Source organism: Heptranchias perlo, unplaced genomic scaffold, assembly GCF_035084215.1.
Source record: "Heptranchias perlo isolate sHepPer1 unplaced genomic scaffold, sHepPer1.hap1 HAP1_SCAFFOLD_55, whole genome shotgun sequence".
In the NCBI taxonomy this organism is placed as follows: domain Eukaryota; kingdom Metazoa; phylum Chordata; class Chondrichthyes; order Hexanchiformes; family Hexanchidae; genus Heptranchias; species Heptranchias perlo.
Genome location: NW_027139570.1, coordinates 890,095 through 914,837, shown reverse-complemented (window position 1 = coordinate 914,837; position 24,743 = coordinate 890,095). Strand labels below are relative to the sequence as shown.

The window sequence follows — 24,743 nt, the reverse complement described above, 5'->3', positions numbered from 1 at the left end:
TGACCAGAATTCAGAAGTTTGTTGGTTCGATTTCCACCTGGATGGAGAGTTTTTGCAAACTGCCGATTACTTTATGATTTTATACCTTGCAAACTGGCCTACTTGGTAGTGCTGCCTGGAAAGTTATGCATCAAGTGCTTTCTTAGCGCAGCAGATAGCGCGTCAGTCTCATAATCTGAAGGTCCTGAATTCAATCCTCAGAGAAGGTATCATTGTGCTTTTTATTTCCATCTTTGCTCAAGACCAAAATCAAGAATTTTTGCTTCCTGCAGCACATAAAAAGATTTGCTGCTCCTTGACCTCTCTGTACCGTAGCACGCAGTGAAGCTTAAGAAGTACATGGACCATGGGCTCGCTGAAAACTGACACCACTTCTGTTTCTGGACAATTGACCCAAGTCAAAAGGTGAGTGGAGAATGCAACAATCGATCCTGCTATCTCTCACATGCCCAGCGAGCACTCGACTTGAATCGTTGAAAGATTACAGCATGGAAGGAGGCCATTCGGCCCATCAAGACCATACCAGCTCTCTGCAAGAGCAAGCTGAGCTATCAAAAGGAAGCAGCGTCTTTCTCTCTCTTTGGTGATTGTTCACCGTGCACCATTTGACTCGCCCGGACTCGTGGAATCGCGTGGGCATGAACGAGACTGACTCGGTAACTGCTCATTCTCCAGCACTGTGGGACTGTGAGTTACTGTATGCTTTTTGAAAACTGGGCCAGTGGAGCAATGGATCACGAGTGGAGGTTCGATTCCCGTTTGATTCGAAAGTTTCTGCGAATTTGTTTTATTACAAAACATACATTACTGCATAAAATTTAAGAATACACAGAGTTAAAATTAAATTTCACAATTTCGAAGCAATAAAGTACAATACAGATCGTATCTCACGGTATGAACCATCCAGTTAAAGGGGCCTCATGCTGTGATCTCACGGTGTGAACCGTCCAGTTAAGGGAGCCTCATCCTGTGATCTCATGCTGTGAACCGTCCAGTTAAAAGGGCCTCACCTTGTGATCTCACGGTGCGATCCATCCAGTTAAAGGGGCCTCAAAGATTATCTTTCGCTCCAGAGTCCGCTCCGTGGAGCAGGACGAGAAGTGCTCGCGTTTCTTCTTCCAGAAGCTGCTCAGGGAGACTTCTGTGATCAGCAGCCTGAAGGAGGAAGAGGGCTCGGTGACGTCTTCACAGACCAACATACTGAGTCCACTCCACCTTGTAATTTGCTAATTTACCTCATGCTCATGCTTTAATATTGCATTTTTTTGAGAAAGATTAGAAAGTTATTTGATAAAATTGAGTAACGAAGGAGGAGAGTCAGAAAGCGATATAGAAAAAAACAACAGAGGAATAAACAGGTGGAGGGAGAAACAGATATATAGAGATCGGGAGATAAAGGTAAATAGATAGATAGTTATATAGATAGGTAGATGGATAGATAGAGATAGATCGATCGGTAGATAGATATATAGAGAGATGGATCGAGAGATATATAGATAGATCAATGGATGGATAGAGAGATAGATGGTGAGATAGATAGATGGATAGATAGATGGATAGAGAGATATATAGATAGATAGATAGTTAAACAGATGGATGGATAGATAGATGGATAGAGAGATATATAGATAGAAAGATGGATAGAGAGATATATGGATAGAGAGATAGATAGATAGTGAGATAGAGGAATAGATAGATAGATGGAGAGATAGATGGATAGAAAGATAGATAGATAGATAGATAGATAGATAGATAGATAGATAGATAGATAGATACATTTAAAGCAGTGGAGAGACAACGATACATACGAATCGGTCGAAGCAGATTTATACTGATTTTTAAACGGTGAAAATAACAATGGATATAGTTGAAAGAGATAAAGAAACATAAAATTAGTAGAAAGAGAGCACGATAGGTAGAATTATAATTGGAGACAGAGTGAGAGATTGGCAGAAATAGCGATGGAGAAGTGGAGTCAGTTGGAACATTGGTGGTGGGGGGGATGGGGAGTGGATGCAGGAATTGTCCGTCTTTTTGTGATAGTTTAATTGAAATGTATTGAGTCAATTGAAGATCAATTAGCAATGGGCAGCGACAAATTGCAGGGTCAAACTCATTACCCCTCGCCCCAATAAAGCTATGCTGGTAAAGAAACAACTCTATTTAAACCCAAACTGAACTGCAACAAATCAGCAAAGGTTACTTGAAAGGCATCTGGTGATGAGCTTGAGACTAAATGGACTGGGGATGTTGTACTGAATTAGGCCGACCATGGAAGGCCCTGCGCTGATATTACGTACCACGTGTTTCTCTGCTCTCATGATGAGAAAAGACTCGAAATTAATTGAATACAACTGCAGTTCCTGAACGGGACTTTCTCCTGCACCTTAATATCCTCTTAACAGATCCGCCGCCTGTCAAGGTCAACCTGCTTGTCCTGTTCGGACGTTGACATTTCAGTTAATGATTAGTTTTGGGGTACTGGATTAGTTTGAGGTGATGGATTAGTTTGAGGAACACTATTCGTTTGAGGTGCTGTATTTGTTTGAAGTACTTTATTAATTCGAGGTACGGTATCAGCTTGAGGTACTGTATTAGTTTGAGGTACTGTCTTTTTTGAGGTACCGTATTAGTTTGAGGTGCTGTATTTATTTGAGGTGTTGCGTTAGTTGGAGGTGCTGGATTAGTTTAAGATGCTGTACTAATTTGAGGTATTATATTAGTTTGAGGTGCTGTATCAGTTTGAGGTGCTGTATTAGTTTGAGGTGTTGTATTAGCTTGAGGTGCTCTATTAGTTTGAGGTGCTCTATTAGTTTGTGGTGCTGTATTAGTTTGAAGTACTTTATTAGTTTGAGATACTGTATTAGATTGAGATGCTGTATTAGTTTGAGGTATTATATTAGTTTCAGGTTCTGTATCGGTTTGAGGTACTGCATTCGTTCAAGGTGTTGTATTTGTTTGAGGCACTGTATTAGTTTGAGGTACTGTATTAGTTTGAGGTACTTTATTAGTTTCAGATGATGTATTAGCTTGAGGTATGATAGTAGTTTCAGATTATCTATCCGTTTGAGGTACTGTATTAGTTTGAGATACTGTTTTAGTTTGAGAAGCTCTATCAGTTTCAGGTGTTATATTAGTTTGGTGTATCTGTATTATAAGGAAAGAGTTAGTTTTTATTGTGAAGTAATGTTAACCTTTAGCGTTTACCTCTTAAGTAAGGAAGTATAAATCTCTGTTGGGAGAATGAAACTACAACCATAAGACAGATTTGCTTCATTTTATATGCATGCAAATGTTTAATATAGAGACTAATAGATTCTGAAGTCCAGAAACTCTTGGATTGTAGCAGATATCATTATACTCATAAGTTTATTGATCCTTTTGATATAAACAATTCTCTGACAATCCTAACAAGGCCTTTAAATCATTCCGAGCTGGTGTGTATGTGTGACAGACGGCATTGTGTGCTATTCGTCTTACCAGCTTCAAAGGGAAGCAGGAGAGGTGTGAGATCTCTATGATTGCAACGTATCATTCCAAGCTGACGCAGCGGGAAAGGGCTGTACTGGGGAGAGATAAACACCATTCTGCTTTCTGGTCAATGGGCAAGGCCATATGTTTTAACTCACAAGTTCAAAAGTTATGGTTATAATTAATGCCGAAAGCAGAACACCTGGCTGTGCGGAAGGAGCCTGTTTGCACCACAAGGCGACATCTAGTGGAGGAGTGTAGTTAGGTGATGAGGGAAGTGATACTCTGATAACATGGACAATGCTGGAAACCCTCAGCAGGTCAGGCAGCATCTGTGGAGAGAGAAACAGAGTGAATGTTTCAGGTCAATGACCTTTCATCAGAACCAAGTTGGGCAGTTGTGTTCGGTAATTTTCGCTGAAATGGAGAATTTCTCCGCCACCTTTTTCTTGATATCACAATTGCTGGCGTGCGAGAGAAAACGGCCCTCCGCTTCACTGTGAGTGCAAGAGAAAAGTCTGCAGGTGCCGCATGGCGTCCATTGAATGTCAAAAGTTTAAAAGAAGAGTTAGCGATTCAGGTACACAAACCTCGCTGGTGAGCAAGAGATTTTTTTGTCAGAGGTTCCAGCCTTGCCTTCATCTCTTGCCCTTTGCGAGGCACTTGTTCCGGTTTACATTTACAAACTGGGTGAGTTGGTGATCGGGGGGACTGCAGGAGACTCAGCGGCCCCGGGTGAGACACAGAAAAATCCGCCCAAGCCCTGTCCCAATGTAAGTTTGTGGAAGTAAACAAGGGAGGGGACCGGGTGACGCTCCAGTCAAACCCCATGTCCGGGAACGCCTCGACTTTAAAATTCTCATTCTTGCTTTCAAATCCCAGCATGGCCCTCGCCCCCTCCCTATGTCTGTAACCTCCTCCAGCCCTACAACCATCCCAGATCATGTGGCTACAAGAGCAGGTCAAAGGCTGGGTATTCTGCGGCGAGTGACTCACCTCCTGACTCCCCAAAGCCTTTCCACCATCTGCAAGGCACAAGTCAGGAATGTGATTGAACACTCTGTGCTTGCCTTGTTGAGTGCAGCTCCAACAACACTCAAGAAGCTCGACACCATCCAGGACAAAGCAGCCCGCTTGATTGGCAGCCCATCCACCACCCTGAACATTCATTCCCTTCACCACCGGCGCACTGTGGCTGCAGTGTGTACCATCCACAGGATGCACTGCAGCTGCAGCAACTCGCCAAGGCTTCTTCGACAGCACCTCCCAAACCCCCGACCTCCAGCACCTAGAAGGATAAGGGCAGCAGGCACATGAGAACAACACCACCTGCACGATTCCGTCAAAGACACACACCATCCCGACTTGGAAATATATCGCCGTTCCTTCATCGTCGCTGGGTCAAAATTCTGGAAATCCCTTCGTAACGGCACTGTGGGAGAAGCTTCAACACACGGACTGCAGCGGTTCAAGAAGGCGGCTCACCACCACCTTCTCAAAGTCAATTTGGGATGGGCAATAAATGCCGGCCTCGCCAGCGACACCGACATCCCGTGAACGAAAAAAAAATCTCTGCGCTCCTCCAATTCTAGCCTCTTGCGCATCCCCGATTTTAATTGCTCCACCATTGGCGGCTGTGCCTTCAGCTGCCTAGGCCCGAAGCTCTGGAATTCTCCCCCGAAACCTCTCCGCCTCTCTCTCCTTTAACACATACCTTAAAACCTACCTCTTCGACTAAGCTTTTGGTCACCTGTCCCAATATCTCCTTATGTGGCTTCGTGTCAAGTTTTGTATAATAAAGCTCCTGTGAAGCACCTTGTGACGTTTTACTACCTTAAAGGCGCAAGACAAATGCATGTTGTGTCCTCTGGTTATCGACCCTCCTGCCAATCGAAACAGCTTCTCCCCATCCATTCTATCTAAATCCGCTCATAATTTTGAACACCTCCATTAAATCTCCTCACAACATTTTTTTGCTCGAAGGAGAACAATCCCAGCTTCTCCAGTCTCTCCACAGAACCCATCCCTGGACACGATGCAAGGTGGAGGTTTGCAACCAGATTTGCAAATTATTGCCAGTCGGGAGCTGGACAAATCGAACGGAACCGAAATGACAAACAGCTTTGTGAATCTGTAGAAACGCTTTGGGAAACGGAATTGGAGGCGATTAAAGGACTGACCAGACAGGCGGCCAAGACGCAGTTGAGTCGGCATGTCCCCCTGGAACAGTTACTCTGATGTTGTGGGTGAAATTAAGAGTTCGGAGCCATTTAAAGCGCTCCCAGTTACTGCAGATCAGGGATCAAAACCTGATATCAGCGTCAGGACGCTCAGAATACTTTTTTTATTCGTTCATGGGATGTGGGCGTCTCTGGTGAGGCCAGCATTTATTGCCCATCCCGAATTGCCCTTGAGATGGTAGTGGTGAGCCGCCTTCTTGAATCGCTTCAGTCCGTGTGGCGAAGGTTCTCCCACAGTGTGACTGAGTGACAGACAAAGCACCGGTGGGCGCGCAGGTTGCAGGAGAGCTGGTTGGCGGTGATAGTGATGCTGTGAGCGAGACCAGACCGTTTCCATGTTTCCACAAACAATGTCCCATCCTTTATTAATGGAAAAGTAAAACTGATCGTGGACAATTGCATTTCTGTGGCTGCAACATATAACTTTGTGTAGGTGACACGCTGCTTTAGTGCATCTTGCAAGAAAAAAAAACAGATGGTCTCTGTGGCGCAATCGGTTAGCGCGTTCGGCTGTTAACCGAAAGGTTGGTGGTTCGAGACCACCCAGGGACGAAAATTGCACTTTTTTCTTCCCACTTTCGGATTCATTGCCTCATTCTGATAGCCCTGAAGCCGGTGCCAGGTTTTAATTCCTGATCTGCAGTAACTGGGAGCACTTGAAATGGCTCCGATCTCTTCATCTCATTTCAAGTTTTCCAATGTGTGATTTGGCTGCAAGAAAACACTCTGTGAACAATGTCATCTGAGCATGCCTGATTCGCCATAATTTACACTGCGGTCGGATATCAGGCACATGAAAAAAACAGTGAAATGTTTGTGTGGGCGCGATGCTCTGGGATTCCCTGCCTGACCATCGCCACCGATCCTTCTCTGCAGCCTTCCGAAATACAGCGCAGTGAATGTATCCCTGTGAAATGAGCTCCTGGACAGTAATACGGAAATTAGTTTGGCTGAGGGATTATATCCCTAACACGAGGTTACAGATGTCAGGTTTTCGTAGTGTAGTGGTTATCATGTTCGCCCAACACGCGAAAAGTCCCCGCTTCGAAACCGGGCGGAAATATTTTGAAACCTTGTCCCCATTAAAAATGATTAAATGTTTAACGATTCACATTGCTAATTAAATGTGAACAAAGTCCATATCTCCCAGCCCTGTTAATGCAGTCCGCTGAGAGCAGGCGATGAAAGCCAGCGTGATATTGGGGGTGAAGGCTGCTTCCAATACTGTCTCACACCCGGTGGGACCTGGCGGAGATTTGATAAGACTCATCCATTCAACCAAGATATGAAACGGTGTTTAAGAAACATTCAAAAATATAATAACATCCAGGATCCTGTCTTCAGAGTGCGTGGCGCAAAGGTCTGACTCCGGATTAAAAGGCTGGTTAACTTGCTTCTGATTTCTGAAATGTACTTGCCCATCCTTCAGAGGTCATGGGAAATATGTTTTTTGCCTTTCGAAAAAAGACGCGAAAGTTAGAGACATGTTCTGTTTTCAACACGGCTGGTGAAATGGCCAGACTATCATAAATTCGGATTCGCCTTTGAAACATTTAAAGGCGACGACCTAAAAATCACTTAGTGCAAATTTAAAATCACGGTTCCTATTTATTTCGGTCTGAAAGAAATAACGATAAACGTGTCAGTCAGTGCCCGCGGTGAGACGGTGATGAACTTGTTTGCTGCGAAGTTCACCGCTGGGCAAAAGTTGACGCCGTTTAAAGGACGCGAACCCACTCAATGTAAAGGATGAGCTCATAACCAACAGGTCCCGTCAACGTCAAACACCTCATTTCTTGTGCAATGGAGGGAGCAGAGGCGTGTCCATCATCAGACGCCAGCAACTTTAAGAAATGGAACAGATAAAGGCACAGACGCAAGTTCCAAATCCTTTCAATGCAAAGTTATTTCACTTTATTTAAAGTGCCGTGAGGCTAAAAACGGGTCCCAGATGATTTGCGTTCACTCGTGATTTGTTTTCCAGTGTTGGTCCGTCAGGTTTGCAATTCAATTTGTATTGGATATTGAAGATATTTCAGGATGATTGCACAACATACCATGTGTAAAGCAACCATCTTGATAACTTCAATCATCACACACTCCACATCGACACTGCAGAGGCCCCAGCACCCCTTTCAATATTGTTTTTCTTAACTCACAGTTTTCAAAAGGGAATTGGATAAACGCTTGGATGGAAACATTTTCAGGGCTATGGGGAAACAGCAGGCGAGTGGGACTAACTGGACAGCTCTTTCAGAGAGCTGACACAGGCACGATGGGCCGAATGGCGCTATCTTATTCTATGATTCTATTAATAGATCAATTTCCGCCTTTCACGTAGCCTCCCTAAATGGAGCGCAGTAATCGTGTCCATGTGAAATAAGCTCCTGAACAGTAATACGGAAATTAGTGTGGCTGAGCGGTTTGAAACTCTGGTTAGGCTCCTAACTGGAAATTTCCTCTCCAAGATTGATTAGTTGATCAATTATCTCCCCCTTTCGATCTTAAATGTCTTTACATATCTTTTTGATCTCTTCTTCTACTGTCACGCCCACAATACTCGTCTCGCTGGTAAAGACTGAAGCAAAGTGATTATTTAATATTTCTGCCATTTCGCTGTCATTTCCTGTGAGTTTGTCGTGTGTATCCCTTAGTGGCCCTATTCCTATCCGAAATTTTCTTTGGCTGTTGATGTGTCCAGAATACTTTTCTTTTTTTGATATTCCTTTTTGCCTTTCTAATAGTTCTTTAGACTTCTTTCCCAGTCTTTTCACATTCCCCTCTCTCCTTTATTGTCTAGTGTGTGCCTTTTTCTTCAGTTTCAATTTTGCCCTTGTTTCTTTATTCTTCCCTGGTGTGTCATTTCTGGCTGGTTTGTTCTTGCTTTTTAGTGGGATATATTTCTCCTGGACTCTATTGATCACCGTTTTAAATGTTTCCCACTGTTGTTCTATTTCTTTGTCCAGGTCATTAATATGTCAAACATTTCACTGTTTGAAACTTCTCAAGTCACAATTCCATCACAAAGCCAGTTGCTTTTGTGGGAGGAGTAAATCAACTTGGTCGAAAAATCAGCTGCAGCACAATCCACAAATAAAATATTTTCACGTCTTCGTAAAAATAAGGATTGTCAGAAGTGGGATTCGAACCCACGCCTCCAGAAGAGACTGCGACCTGAACGCAGCGCCTTTGACCGCTCGGCCATCCTGACTACAAATTTAATGTTCCATTCTGCATCAATTCTGCACCGTTGGCCAGTGAACGCAACATAAAAGTTTAAAATGATACTCGCCCAACGTGGGACTCGAACCCACGACCCTGAGATTAAGAGTCTCATGCTCTACCGACTGAGCTAGCCGGGCTTGTTTCCTTGAATCACCTTATCTGTTATTGCAGCAAGCAGGAGAAAGACTCCATTTCAAATTATTGGAATCAATTCTGAGGGACAGGATGAACTGTCACTTCGAAAGGCACGGACGAATCAAGGACAGTCAGCATGGATTTGTTAAGGGGAAGTTGTGTCTGACTAACCTGATTGAATTTTTCGAGGAGGTGATAAGAAGGATCGATGAGGGCAGCGCAATTGATGTCGTCTACATGGATTTTAGCAAAGCTTTTGAAAAATTCCCACATGGCAGATTGGTCCAAAAAGGAAAGGACCATGGGATCCAAGGGAATGTGGCTTATTGGATCCAAAATTAGCTCAGTGGCAGGAAGGAAAGTGTAATGGTCGACGGGTGTTTTTGTGGCTGGAAGGCTGTTTCCAGTGGGGTGCCGCAGGGCTCGGTACTTGGTCCTTTGCTTTTTATGCTCCACTTTAACGATTTGGACCGAAACTTAGGGGACATGATTAAGAAATTTGCGGGTGACACAAAAATCGGCCATGTGGTTGATAGCGAGGAGGAAAGCTGCAGACTGTGGGGGTTCAGGCAATTTTCTGACAAAAAGGCACTCAATCCATCTCTGAACGAATTTTGAACGAATACGTGTGTTTGACCCAGCACAGCACGATGGGCCGAATGATCTCCTCTCATGGACTCACAGAATACAATGATACTAAGTGTTATCAGTCGGAAAAGCAACACATTGCAAATAAGAGCAGAGAGAGGAAACTCGTCTAACAGCGTAACAGCACGGTGAGATATTGTATTTGAGAAGGATGAGGAGGGATAGTTTATCATGGTGGTCGTCACATGGAGTATCATTTGTGACTTTGATAAGTACCATTTCATGCTGCAACTGGGGCGGAAACCTGATTGGAGAGATTCAGCCCGGGCGTGGCCCCATCGTGCGCGGTGAGATGGAGGGGGGTGGGGGAAGTGTCAGAGCTGGGGCTCACCGGTGGAAGCAGCATAAAAGTTTAAAACGGTACTCGCCCAATGTGAGGCTCAAACCCACTACCCTGAGAGTTTTTAAAGAAAAGGTGGAGCAGCCACTGTCTGAATCTCTTGCTATACTTGAAAGAACACATTCCAAGTACGAGCAGAGAGAGGACACCATTCAGTTGCCCATTGCGTTGAACAAGATACCATCGGTTTCTGCAGTGTCGTGGTTCTCACATTTGCTTTACACGCGAAAAGTTGCTGGTTTGATCCCGGGCGGAAACATTATGTTGGAACTTGGTCTCCATAAACATCCAGGTTGATTTTCTTCTCCTGCCAAAAAAGGAGACAGTGGCTGCTCCCTTGTTCTTTGTAAGCTGCATCTTTTACTTCATTAAGCAGATAACTCTGAGCGACAGAAAACTGATCCTCAGTGACGCTCATTTTAAATGTTATTCCCTTTTCCTCCAAAAGGGTATATTGGCCTTGGAAGGAGCGCGGCCCCGATTTACCAGAATGTTAGCAGGGCTCGAAGGGTTAAATTATGAGGAGCGGTTACATATTGTATTCCCTGGAATATGGAAGGCTTTTTAGGATTTTGAAAGGGAGATAGGCAAACCCTTTCCGCTGGTGAGGGAGTCAAAGACAATATCACAATATCACAAAAGCTGTTTTACGAGTGAAAACACTCCAACGCATCACTGTGAGTGTCAGAGACGAGTCTCTCGGTGCCGCGTCCTGTGCAGTGAATGTCAAAACTTTTAAAAGTTGTAGAAAGTGTTAGGGATTCAGTTTCACAAACCTTTAATGGGAATGAGATTTTGTCAGAGGTTGCAGCCTTCCCTGCTTCTCTTGCCCTTTGCGAGACACCTGTTCCGGTTTAAATTCACAAACTGGGTGAGTTGGTGATCACGGTACAGCAGACTCAGCGGTCCCGGGTGAGAGAGAGAGAAATCAGCCCGGGCGCGGCCACAATGTGCGCGGTGACACTGCACGGGATGTCGGGGGGAGTCAGAGCTTGGGTTCACCCCTGAAAGCAACATAAAAAGTTTAAATCAGAATACGCCCAACATGAGACTTGAGCCCACGCCCCGAAGATTGAGAGTCTCACACTCTATCGACTGAGCTAACCAGGCCAGAAAAACTCAGCCGCTCTTGTCTATCATGCAGTAAACTCGCCACTGGGTATGCATGTGCAGCAATCCCAACATAACGACCATATCATTGGCTGTGTTTATCTCTGTGTGTCTGTCCACCTTCAGGTTGATTTTGAACGAATACGAGTGTTTGTCTTCTGTTTGTAACATCAAATAAAAGAGGGCATCAGACACTTCCCTCCCTGACACTGGGGAACCAGTGAGACAGACCTGTCATTGTGAAAACGCAAATGGAAGATTAATTGCGGAATTATATGGACTCTTATCAGCGCCAGAAGTAGATTTACAATATATACACCCCAATAAATAAATAAATAATAGATTCATGTAAATACATTTGCAACGAACAGAGTCACTAAACCAGAAATATTATTTGTACCTAATACAAACACTCCCAGATATATTTAGAAACTTTCCACCCCTTCCCTGGTGGTCCAGTGGCTCGGATTCGGCGCTCTCTTGGCTGCGGCCCGGGTTCGATTCCCGGTCAGGGAATTCGATGTTACAAAAAACACTAGCCACTTTTGCAGAATCATCGCAAATTGACGGCACAGAAGGACGCCATTCGGTCCATCGCGTCCGCGCCGGCCGAAAATGAGCCAACCAGCTTTATCCCACTTTCCAGCAATCGCTCCTTTGCTTTGCAGGTTACACCACTTCAGGTGCAAATCCAAGTCTTTTTTAAATGTAACGAGGGATTCTGCCTCGACCACCCATTCAGCAGTGAGTTCCAGACACCTACCATCCTCTGGGTGAAAAAAATTCTCCTCAGCTCCCCTCTAATCCTTCTACCAATCACTTTAAATCTATGCCCCCTGGTTATTGACCTCCCTGCTATGGTAAATAGGTCCTTCCCATCCACTCTATCTAGGCCCTTCATAATTTTGTACACCTCAATTAAATCACTCCTCAGATTCCTCTGTTCCAAAGAAAACAACCCCAGCCTCTCCAATCTTTCCTCACAGCCAAAAATCTCCAGCCCTGGCAACCTCCGCGTAAATCTCCTCTGTACCCTCTCTAGTGCAATGACATCTTTTTTGACCAGTCTGTCAAATGGGACCTTGTCTAAAACCTTGCTAAAATCTGTGTAGACTACATCGAAGTCGTCATGGGGTGTTCTTACCAAAGCCCTATTTAATTGCATCAAGATTTCCTTACTCTTATACTCCAACCTCCTTGCAAAAAGGCAAACATACCATTTTTCTTCCGAATTGCTTGCTGTACCTGCATGTCAACTTTCTGTGATTTGTTTACAAGTGCACCCAACTCCCTCTGAATATCAACATTTATTGGACTCTCACCTTTTAAAAAATATTCTGCTTTTCTATTCTTCCTACCAAAGTGGACAATTTCACATTTTCCCACCTTATACTCCAATTGCCACCTTCTTACCCAATCACTTAACCTGTCCACCTCCCTTTGCGTCCTCCTCACGGCTTACATTCCCACCTACCTTTGTACCATCAGCAAACTTGGATACATTACACTCGGTCCCCTCATCTCAGTCATTAATATAGAATGTAAACAGCAATTGCAACATAAATTGTCCGCCCAGAATCGAAAGCAGGGCCGTTCGCGTATAAAGCGAACTGATAACCACCACCCCACAAAAAACCGCTGGTGACTTTTGCTGGACAGGGGAACTGACCAGTCACCTCTCTCTGCTCTGATTGGGACAGTTTTACTTCTCTTTAAACAACATCTCTCCTGTCCCACACTAAAATAATGGAATTGAATCATAGAATATTACAGCACAGAAGGAGGCCATTCGGCCGTGCCGCCATGTCTGCTCTTTGAAAGAGCTGTCCAGTTTCATCCAAAAAACCCAGCCTTTTCCCTTTAACCTTGCTAATCAAACCTCTTCAAGCACCTGTCCAATTGGCTTTTGAAAGTTCCTATGAAAGCTGCTTCCACCACCCGTTCAGGGTGTGGCTACCAGATAGTAACAACCCTCTGTGTGAAAAGAAATCTCCTCATTTCCCCTCTCGTCCGAAAAAGCTCTCAATCCTTTTCCACGGATGCCTTTTTACAAACATTTCATTCATTAAAACCACACAAGTTACACGGGAAAAAGACTTCATTTTCAAGTCATTAACGTTCCGAAGGAGCTCCCTAATTTCCCTCCCCTAACCTTATGAATCAGATCATTCTCGTCCGGATCCTTTTCCACATGAACCGGCCTCCCCCGCTCAGGAAGTCGCCATTCTGATTCTGTGACTGTGGCCAGCTCCACAGTTGTTGAATGACCGCCTTGTGTTTCCAGCATATTTTCGTTTACAGCTCGGTTTAGGGATGAGCCGGTGGGCGTCAAAACGTGCCGTGGATGGAGACCGGGTTGGTTATTGCGGGAAGAGCAAATCAACTGGGCCGAAAAATCAACGGCAGCTCAAGGTAAAAATGAAACAGAAGTCAAAATAAGCAATGTTAGAAGTGGGATTCGAACCCACACCTCGCGAGGAGAAAGCGACCGAAACGCAGTGCCTTAAAGTACTCGGCAATCCTGACCACCAAATACCTTCTTCACTGGTCACAATTTCCACGCTGAGACACCCCCGGAGAAAGTTTCCCTCACTCCAGTGCTTGGTGAGATAAATGCTGCTGGAAAGGCTCGGTGAGCGGGATGCCACCTCCCCGGGTTTTCCTGAGCCTATTGTACTTTATTCCTGTTTAATCACGGGAATATCCGCAATCAGGAGCTAAAAATGATTAAAAGCTGAATCACAGAGAAAGGGAAATCCATGTTACATCTGATAAGGATGGAAACTGAGCTCCCTGGTGATCCAGTGGTTTGGAATCGGCGCTCTCATTGCCGAGGCGCTGGTTCGATTCCCGGTCAGAATAGCAACTTTTGAACACTTGTTTTATTAATTGCATGGATTCTTCATACTCTGCGGGAAGAAAAAAACAATTATTGTTTTAATTACCATTAATTAAACGATAACGTTATTTTGCAGAATGAAAGGCTACTGAGGGAAGTTGAAAAAGTTTAATAATTTATTTTGTGCGATGAACTTTTTATCCCTTCTCATTTTACACACTTTATTTTTAAGGGCTCGGTTGGAAATGTTCAGTGCTCGCGAGACCACGAATTTGTGTTCAATTTAACAGGACCGGCTGTTGCACAGAGAAAGAAAAAATTCTGCCCCAACATAACGGTCCCACCCGGGATCAAACCGGAGATTTTTCGTGTATGAGGTAAATGTGATAACCACTGGACTACGAAAACCTCTGCTGGATTTATCAGCCAGAAGTTCGAATGACTGCATTGATTCTCTTTCATAACTATTCAATTGATCGAAGTTGCACAAGTCACAAAAGAAAAATGTTCATTTCAAAGTTATTAAACTCCCAAATGTGGCCTGCCTTGTTTGGACAGGTGTTGACCCAGACGTCACAGCCTCAACAAAGTATATTCTCAACATTTCCACTGGGAACAGGAGGAGGCCATTCAGCCCCTTGAACCTGTTCCGCCCTTCAATTAGATCAGAGATGATCTGTACCTCAAATCCATTTACCCGCCTTTGCTACCTATCCCTCGATACTCTTACCCAACAAAAATCTATCGATCTCAGTCTTGAAAGCTTCAATTGACCCCCAGCATCCACAGCCTTCTGGGGGACAGAGTTCCAGACTTCTACTGCCCTTTGTGTAAAAAAGTGCTTCCTGATTTCGAACCTGAATGGCATGGTTCTAATTTTAAGGTTGTGTCCCCCTCGTTCTTTTTTCCCCAGAGGAAATTGATTCTCTCTCTCTATTGTATCGAATCATTTAAACATGTTAAACACCTCGCTCAGACCGCCCCTCAATCTTCTATACTCGAGGGAATACGAGCCTGGTCTGTGCAGCCTGTCCTCATAATTTAACGTTTTTAGCCCCCGTAACATTCTGGTGAATCTGCTCTGCACCCCCTCCAAGACCAATCTATCCTTCCTGAGGTGCAGTGTCCAAAACTGAACGCAGTTACTCCAGACGCAGTCTAACCAGAGCTTTATATAACTGGAACATAACTTCCACTTTTTTATATTCCAGCCCCCTGAGATAAAGGCTAACATTCCGTTAGCCTTTCAAATTATTTTTGGACCAGTCTGTTAGCTTTTACTGATTTATGTAAATGAACCGTTAATTCTCTCTGCTTCTCCACAGTTCCGAGCTTCTTCCCATTTGGAAAATACCTTGATCATAGGTCCAAAGTGGATTACCCTACATTGAACTCCATCTGCCATAGTTTTGCCCATTAATTTAATCTATCAATGTCCCTTTGCAACTTTCCACTCGCATCCACACTCCTTACTGTACCACCTAACTTAGTGTCATCAGCAAACTTGGATACACGACTCTCTGTTCCTTCATCTCAGTCATTGATAAATATGGTGACAAGCTGAGACCCCAGTTACAGATCCCTGGGGGACACCACTAGTCGCATCCTGCCAATTGTTGTATGTACCCATTATCCCTACTTTCTGTCTCCTATCTCCGAACCAATTCTCTACCCATGTCAATACATTGCCTCAAGTTCCACACGCTTTCATTTTTGCCAAAAGTCTCTTGTGTGGAACCTGATCAAATGCCTGTCGGAATTATGTATAAATAATATCATAGGAAAATAGGAACAGGAGTAGGCCATTCAGCCCATCGTTCCTGCTCCGCCATTTGATAAGATCATGGCTGATCTGTGATCTCACTCCATATACCCGCCTTTGGCCCATATCCCTTAATACCTTTGATTGCCAAAAAGCTATCTATCTCAGATCTAAATTTTGCAATTGAGCTCGTATCAATTGCCATTTGCGGAAGAGAGTTCCAAACTTCTACCACCCTTTGTGTGTAGAAATGTTTTCTAATCTCGCTCCTGAAAGGTCCGGCTCGAATGTTCAGACAAAATGGTGGCATGTTCGCCGGACATCTTGGACAAAATGGCTGTAAGTACGGCGGCCATCTTGGACAAAATGCCGGCAAGTCCTTCACGGCTGTTCGATTGGATTAGACGGAGGCCATTGAGCTCCTCAAGCCTCTTACATGGGAAATGAAGGCCATTCAGCCTCTGAAGGCTGTTACACAGGAAAAGGAGGAGGCCAATCAACCACTCAAGCCTGTGAAATAGCAAAAGGAGGAGGCCATTCAGCCCCTCGAGCCTGTTATCTGGGAACTGAAGGCCATTCAGCCCTTCGAGCTTGTTATACAGAAACTAGATGCCAATCAACCCTTCAAGCCTGTCAGATAGCAAAAGGAGGATGCCATTCAGCCCCTGGAGCCCCTTACACCAGATCTGGTGGCCAATTAGCCCCTCAACCCTGTTACATAGGAAAAGGAGGAGGCCACTCAGCCCCTCGAGCGTGTTATACGGGAACTGAAGGCCATTAAGCCCCTCGAGCCCATTACACCGGAACTGAAGGCCAGACAGACCCTCAAACCTGTTACATAGGAACAGGAGGAGGCCATTTATCCCTTCGAGCGTGCTATACAGGAACTAGACGCCAATCAACCCTTCAAGCCTGTCAGATAGCAACAGGAGGAGGCCAGTCAGCCCCCGAGCCCGTTACACCAAACCTGGAGGCCAATCAGCCCCTAAACCTGTTACATAGGAACAGCAGCACGCCATTCAGCCCCTCGAGCGTGTTATACTGGAATTGAAGGCCATTCAGCACCTCGAGCCTATTACACTGGAATAGGACTCGGCCATTAATCCCCTCGAGCTTGTTGCACTGGAACAGGAGCAGGCCATTCAGCCCTTCGAGACTGTTATACCGGATCTGGACGCCATTCAGCCCCTCGAGCATGTTACACAGGAACAAGAGGAGTCCATTCAGCCACACGAGCCTTTTACTTTGGAACAGGAGTAGACAATTCAGCTCCTCAACCTGTTCCGCCATTCAATTAGATCATGGATGATCTGTTTCTTAACTCCATCTGCCCACATTGGTTCCAGAATCCTTTATACCCTTGCCTAACAAAAGTCTACCAATCTCCGTTTTGAAATTTCGGATTGACTCCCAGCCTCAACAGACTTTTGTGGGAGAGAGTTCCAGATTTCCACTACCCTTTGTGTGAAGAAGTCCTTCCTGACATCACCCCTGGACGGCCGAGCTCTAATTTTAAGGTTATGCCGCTTTGTTCTAGACTCCCCCAACAGAGGAAATAGTTTCTCTCCATCTAACCTATCAACTCCTTTCATCATCTTAAACACTTCAATTCAATCGCGCCTTAATCTTCTATATTCAGGGGAACACTAGCCTTGTCTATTCAACCTGTCATCATAATTTAACCCTTCAGCCCCGATATCATTCTGTTGAATCTAGGCTGCAGCCCTTCCAAGGCCAATATATCCTTCCTGAGGTGCAGTGCCCAGAACTGAATGCAGTCCTCCAGATGGGCTCTAACCAGAGCTCAGTGCAGCTGTAACATAACTTCCAACCCTTTATATTCCAGCTCTCTTGAAATAAAGGCCGACATTCTATTAGCATTCTTAAAATTATTTTTATAACTTTCCACCAGCTTTTAATGATTTCTGTACTTGGACCCCTAAATCTCTCTGCTCCTCCACAGTTCCGAGCTCCTCACCATTTAGAAAATTCTCTGATCTATCTTTCTTAGATCCGAAGTGGATGACCTCACATTTCCCCACATTGAACTCCATTTGCCACAGTTTTGCCCACTCACATAATCTCTCAATGTCCTGCGAATGCTCGGTGCTTTTGTTTGGTTGGAGAATGCTTTATATCAGATCGTTATTTTAAAAAGATTGCAACTGATTTTTATTTCGTACTTTTTGAACAAGATCATTATTCCCTGATCAGTAAAATGTCCCTGTTTTTCAGATAGTGGAGACAGTTCAGAGATAGTTGCCTTTTTGCCTACTTTATTGAAGTGAAATTTTGCTGAAATCAGCTGTATTTCTAAGTTTGAAAAAGCAGCTCCTCTGTTAGGTGAGGCTGCACTCCCAATGTCTCAGTGTTTCCACTTGTCCTGATATCAATGTAACATTTGAAGGGCTCCAGGTAATGAACAGTGAAACCCCTTCAGATTATCTCAGCCCACTCGTTCTATCCAGTGCCTCATAGTGCCTGCTCTTCAGATGGTGACAGATTCACACTACACTAGATCTTGTTTTAGACTTTAACTGCCAAACAAATTGATGAAACAATAAGAGAATAAAGAAATAGTCGCAGTAAGGCAACAGTTTTACTGTAAAGCTCAACCAGATCCTGATTGGGAAAAAAAATAATAAATAATTCACAAATACTATACGAAACTGTGACCGAACTTTCGAACATCCTGGTCCTTTGTTGTCTTTTTCTCACAAACTATGGAAACTGTCGACTTGATTAACATTCTCAGAGATTCCAAACAGACTCACCAGTTTGAAAAAGACAGGCTGATAAATGCCTTCAAAACAGTGACTGGGAGCCAGTCATTTTAAGCAATGGTCTGTTTAATTCAAAAGAAGCTGCCAATCAAAAGTTAACGAGAAGAAATGACCCCGGAGGTTTGTATCTGAATCAAGTGTTTGACTTTGTGAATTGCAGCCTGACTTTAAGAGGTGCAGGCTGGCTTTAAGATGTGCAGCCTGCCTTTGAGAGGTGCTGACCACTCACGCTATATCGGGGACCCCCTGCTGGTGAGAAGCCGCTGAACAGGAATCAGGTAAATCACCAGGCAGCACCAATCTCACGGGCTGTCTGCATCTCAACGAACGGGTGCAGGTTAATCACGTGGGGGTTAATCGTTCCCGCCCCCAGATTCGGGCGTTATCGAATTTAACCCCGTGCATATCTTTATATATATTTTACATAGATTATAGCACGGCACAGAAACAGGCCATTCAGCCCATCTGGGTAAAGAAATTCCTCTGAATTTCTTATTTGTCAACAACAACTTCTGGAGTAGAAGATATGATAAAATATATAATCTAATAATATATTTATATATATTTAACATCGAATGCACAGCACAGTAGAGAGGCCATTCGGCCCGACTGCTATTTCTATTTTACAACAACTACTTCTTGTATGTATAATACAATGTAATATATCTTTACATATATATTACATAGAATGCACCACGTCACAGAAACAGGCCACTCGGCCCATCTGGGTAAAGATTTTCCCCTGAATTCCTCAATTGACAACAACAACAAAATCTTGAATATGTTTTATAATATAATATATTTATATCTTTTACTTTGAATGTACAGTACAGCGCATATATCACAGAAGCCATTCGGCCCAACAGCTATTTCGATTTTACAACATCTTCTTGTATATATAATATATTTATGTATAGACATATACTGCATAGAATGCAGCACGGCACAGAATTAGGTCATTCGGCCCATCTGGGTAAAGAAGTCTCTCCGGGATTCCCTGTTTTACGACAACAACAACGGCATTATGTCTATTTTTATATGCATAGAATTACATCGAATAAACTGCAGGGAAAAAGGTGCCTTTCGGCCCAACTGGGTAAATAAATATCCCACAGTGTTCCCGCTGTGACCAAGTGATCATCGAGTGCACCCAGTGTTAGTGCCCCATTAATCAACAGTGTCCCAGTGATCTTACAGTGCACCCAGTGATTCCACAGTGATCGCAGAGTGACCCAGTGATCTTACAGTGCACCCAGTGATTCCACAGTGATCGCAGAGTGACCCAGTGATATTGCAGTGCACCCAGGGACAGGGCCCCATTCATGCACAGTGTCCCAGTGATTCACAGTGCACCCAGTGACAGTGCCCCATTGATCCACAGTGTCCCAGTGATTCACAGTGCACCCAGTGATCCCACAGTGATCGCAGAGTGACCCAGTGATCTTACAGTGCACCCAGTGACAGGGCCCCACTCATGCACAGTGTCCCAATGATCTACAGTTCACCCAGTGATTCCACAGTGATCGCAGAGTAACCCAGTGATCACACAGTAAACCAGTGATCCCACAGTGGTTCCAGTGATCCCAGAGTTCCACTGATCCCACAGTGTTCCAGTGACCACACGTTGTTCCAGTGATCCCACGTTGTTCCAGTGATCCCACAGTGTCCCAGTGAACCTGCAGTGACCAAGTGATCCCAGAGTAACCTAATGGTCCCAGTGTCCCACTGATCACACAGTGTCCCAGTGGTCCCACAATGTCCCAGTGAACCTGCAGTACCTTATTGATGCCACAGCAACCCGTGATCCCACAGTGCTCCTAGTTATCCAACAGTGACCCAGACACAACTCACGTGAGCCCCATTGCGTGCAGCCTGTGGTGAAGGCCTCGACCAGTCCCCTGTGGAGAGCAAACTTCTTCCCAAAGAATTCTCCTCCTCCCAAAAATTCACTTTCCACATCTTCATGTTACAGCATTTCTACAAAAAATATCCTCTGGAGGGAGAGAGAGAGAGTGAAAATGAATTGATTAAAAACAAAGTAAGCGATTAAAAAGGCACAGCAAGAGCCCAGAGCTCCCTCACACTCACTCACTCACTCACTCACACACTCACACACATTCACACTCACTCACTCACTCATTCCATTACACAGGCAGGCAATCTCTCAGCAAACACCACTGACAAACAAAATCCTTAGTTAGAAAGCAGAGAATCGAAAGAAAAGTGAGAAAAGTTGGGCGAGAGAGAGAGACAGAAAGGCACTCAGGGCAGACTGAAGAGCACAAGTTGCTTCTCTCTCTCTAATACAAGTAGCAGGGTTTTCTCTCCTGTTTTGCCACTCAATCCCTCACCCACCAACTCCCCCCTCCCCACCCCGCCCCTAAAATGTGCTGGTCAGTCTGCCTGTTCCAGTTAGTGTTTGCTGCGTGGTCCAAATTGCCCCTGTGCTCATTTTCTCTTCTGTTCCGGGAGCAGGGGACGCAAACCCTGGGCATTTTTTGCTACTTCACCCTTTATGTTGCAGTTTGCAAAGGTGAACGAACTTTACCTTTGCTCTTTTCTCTTGTTTTAATGAGCAGTGGACAAAAAGCCTGTAGTTTGTGGTCAACTTACAGTTTGTGGCTTTTTCCAATTAGCCAAAGAGTTCAAATAAATTCATGACGTTGAAAACAGCCAAGGTTAAAACGTTTTTTTGAAAAACCTAATACACAGCATGATCCCTCAATCAGTTACAGGGACAATCTCTCAGCAACATTCATTTACACAGAAACAAAGTCCAGTTTATAAAGGAGAAGAATCTAAAGAGTAAAAGATTGAGAGACAATCTTTATCGACTGCAACAACTTGTATTTATACATTACAGCAACTGCTACAACATCAATTTGCATATATACATATATATGTATTTCCATAATACAACTGCTATTACAAAGCCTCCATCAAGGCTGTGGGGAAAGAGCAGAGGGGGAAATGGGATTAATTCGACATCACTTTCAAAGAGCAGGCAAATGCACAGTGGGCTGAATGGCCTCCTCTTCTCCCGTACCTTCCATGGAACTATGAATTTATGAACAACAACTTCAATGCCATGAACCTGAAACAAAATGGACACCAGTAAGGCAGTCATCTTACTGAGGGGCAAGCTGGACATCTTACTGAGGGGCAAGGCAGATATTTAAGTGAGGGGCAAGGCGGACAACTTACTGGGGGGCAAGATGGATATTTTGAACAAATTAGCCGCCATGAAGCTTAAACAAAATGGCCGCCATGATCCTGAAATCTAATGGCCGCCAATAAGGCAGCCATCTTACTGAGGGGCAAGGTGGAGCTTGTTATGATGAGAGACACGGAGAGGGTTCATTTGTGGTTCCTGTTAAATCACAGCTGCACTATAGTGAACAATACAAACTGAGTGAGACTGGCACTAGTTGGCGTTTAACACAAAGACAGCGGTGCAGTGAGGGAAATAAAGACCAAAATGTGAACTTCTGCAAAAAATGGATTAACATTTGGTTATTTGGCCTTAATTCTTACAGGGAAGGAGAGACCAGACATTCAGAGGAAAGGTCAAATGAGCCATTTTGAATAGAGTTTGCAATTCTAGTTTCTACCAAATAAATCAGTAAAAAATTGGACTCAATCTGAATGTAGTTCTGATCTGGGATTTGGATAATTTCTCCATTATTCATATTTTTTCTTTAATCTGAAACAAGAACAGTATTTGTAACAGTAACAGAGCAGTTTAGTAACACAGCAGAAGGGGTAAGAGTGCATTGTGATTTATTACAGAATCCAGCAGCTCACTGGGAAAGTTACACATGGTACAGATGGAGGAGCACAAAGGTACAAAGTGATTTTACACTTTAATTTGGGGCAATGACTGTTTATCTCCACTAGGTTTAGTTTTATATTAAAATAACGGGCTCTTTATCCTAAAGAAACTTCAGGCACAAACCATGGCTTTATGAAGAAAACAATAATTTATTAATATTAATAAACTAGAAAAATTGAGATTCGAATTTAAACAACATCTTGGGTTTATGCCCGATTAAAATTCCTTTAACAACAATAAAACAACACATTCTGAATTCCCAAAATACGTAACCGTTTGGAAATCCAATGTCGATCTTAGGCTAAGTCCGTAACGAAATTTATATCCTCGTGGTTGGCTCAAACTTGGGGCAAGTCTCCAGGTATTTTGATGGATAATGTTGCAGTGTAGCGTGGCTTTCTCTTGTATCCAGGTAATTTGCTTCACAGGCAATCGGTAAACCAGCATCGAGGCATCAAGCTGGGAGGTAGCGAGCAGTCAGGAAAATTCGAGGTGAGGTGGTGCTGACAGGAAGCGAAAGGTGAGGTTGGAGCCCGAGTGGTGGATCTGTGTCTCTCCCCACTCAACTTCTGCCCAGCTTTTTAAGACCTTTTCAACAGAGAATCACATCTCTGGGACGATGGCTTATCAACAAAAGGTTCCTACAAACACAACCCATGATTGATTGACACTTCACTTGTTTTCTCTCAGTGTCCACAAGGTCACCAAATTAATTCGGCAGATTTTCAAACCACCTCTAGCCCTCCTGGAATCGTTCTTGTTGCCATGGTGATCTATCCTCTGCTGTGTGATCTTTTACAACGTGTCATTATCAATCATTTTAACAACCCTTCCACCTTTTAACAGTCCTTTTCCTCAGGCTTTCGTTAATCAGATGAATGTTTACTACACAGAGCAGCTGGGAAACTCCTGCAGTAAGTTATGGTCAGGGTCAGGTACACAAGGCTGAATGACTTTATTGTGCAGCCTCCAGGCATTACCCTTATAAATATCAAAATTAAATCCACAAGAGTGTTACCCAAGAACAAACATGAACTGTCTGGCCTGCTTCATCTGCTGCTGTTCTGCTGGTCAGCACTCTCACACACTCCAGGCTAATTACACAGTTTGTTTGGTTATTTAATGCTTTCTGTGTTCTATTCTCACTCCTCTCTCTATCCTCCTATCTCATTATGTGTTTGTCCGTCTTTCATTGTATCTGTTCTCTGTTTATGTCGTTTGTCTCTATTTATTTTCTGTGTGTTTTTCTATCTTGTTCTTTCCACTTTTACTGCCATCGTTTGTAACTTTTTGTCAGTGTCTCTCTGTCGTTCCGTCCATGTCTGCTCGCTCATTATATATATATAGATGATTTCTTTCACTCTTTCTTTCTCTCTTTGTTTTTCTCTCCATTCTTACAAACTGTCTTTATTTATCTCCTTCTCCGAGTAGCTCTGTCTTTCTCCCTCTTTGTTTCTCTCTCTCTCTCTGTCTCTCACACACACACACACACACATACACACCCTCGCTTTCACGTGAATCTGTCTGAAATTTTCTGCGCTTTTTTAATCATTATATATTTCTTTTGTCCATGTGTACTCTCCCCATCTGTCTAAATATCTCTCTCTTTTTCCCTTCTCTCTGTTTCTTTATCCCGCTCGCTCTCTCTCTCTCTCTCCCTCCCCTGTCTCGCTCTCTTTCTCCCTCTCTTCCTCTCCCCCTATCTCTGTCTCTTTCTCCCTCTTTCTCTGACTCTCTATCATCATCTCTATTCCTCTCTCCCTCACCCTCCCTCGCTCTCCCCTTTTCCATTTATGAGGACTGCATCCATTCTGATCAGGCTCAAATCAACTACTTTTATTACCAGCTTTTCAAAATTTGCCCGGTGGCCAATTGGCTGAAGTCCAGCGGAGCTCTTTAGTGCCGCCATTTCGAGCAACAATTCATATGTCGTCTGCGCAGTAAATCCTGCCTCAATGGGAAATATTATCAATAAAATATATCAGAATCAGATTTAAGGTCATTTCAGGATTCTGTGCTGTTAATATAAAATGTACTTTCCATCCCCCGGGAAGTGTAGGGGATGGAGTATGAAATGGGATTTAGTTCTAGTGCTTGAAACCCTTCAGCTCTTTCTATGATTTCACTAATTTAACAATTAGATTGAGTGGGTATTTCACCGCGTTCTTCAGCTCCTCTCTGAATTTAGTCTGGGTCAGGACATAAATACACGTGTTTGTGCAGGAACTGAGAAGCTGCAGCATTTTTGCTGTGTGTTCTGTGAGATAAACTGGGTCAGTGTAGGAGTAATAATACCGAATGTCTGCAATTCGCACATAAATGTAAAAGACAACCTGTGTCATCCACAACAGTATAAAA

The 24,743-nt window shown here is 43.9% G+C and overlaps 3 non-coding genes across 3 annotated transcripts; 1 reads left to right on the top strand and 2 right to left on the bottom strand.

The window, feature by feature from the left end:
- The first annotated feature begins 6,189 nt into the window (after positions 1–6,189).
- On the top strand, positions 6,190–6,263 carry trnan-guu (transfer RNA asparagine (anticodon GUU)). The gene has a single exon. It is a non-coding gene; the product is annotated as a tRNA-Asn (tRNA).
- Positions 6,264–8,839: 2,576 nt separating this feature from the next.
- trnal-cag (transfer RNA leucine (anticodon CAG)) lies at positions 8,840–8,922 on the bottom strand. The gene has a single exon. It is a non-coding gene; the product is annotated as a tRNA-Leu (tRNA).
- Positions 8,923–9,000: 78 nt separating this feature from the next.
- trnak-cuu (transfer RNA lysine (anticodon CUU)) lies at positions 9,001–9,073 on the bottom strand. Its single transcript has one exon. It is a non-coding gene; the product is annotated as a tRNA-Lys (tRNA).
- Between the last annotated feature and the right edge of the window lie 15,670 nt (positions 9,074–24,743).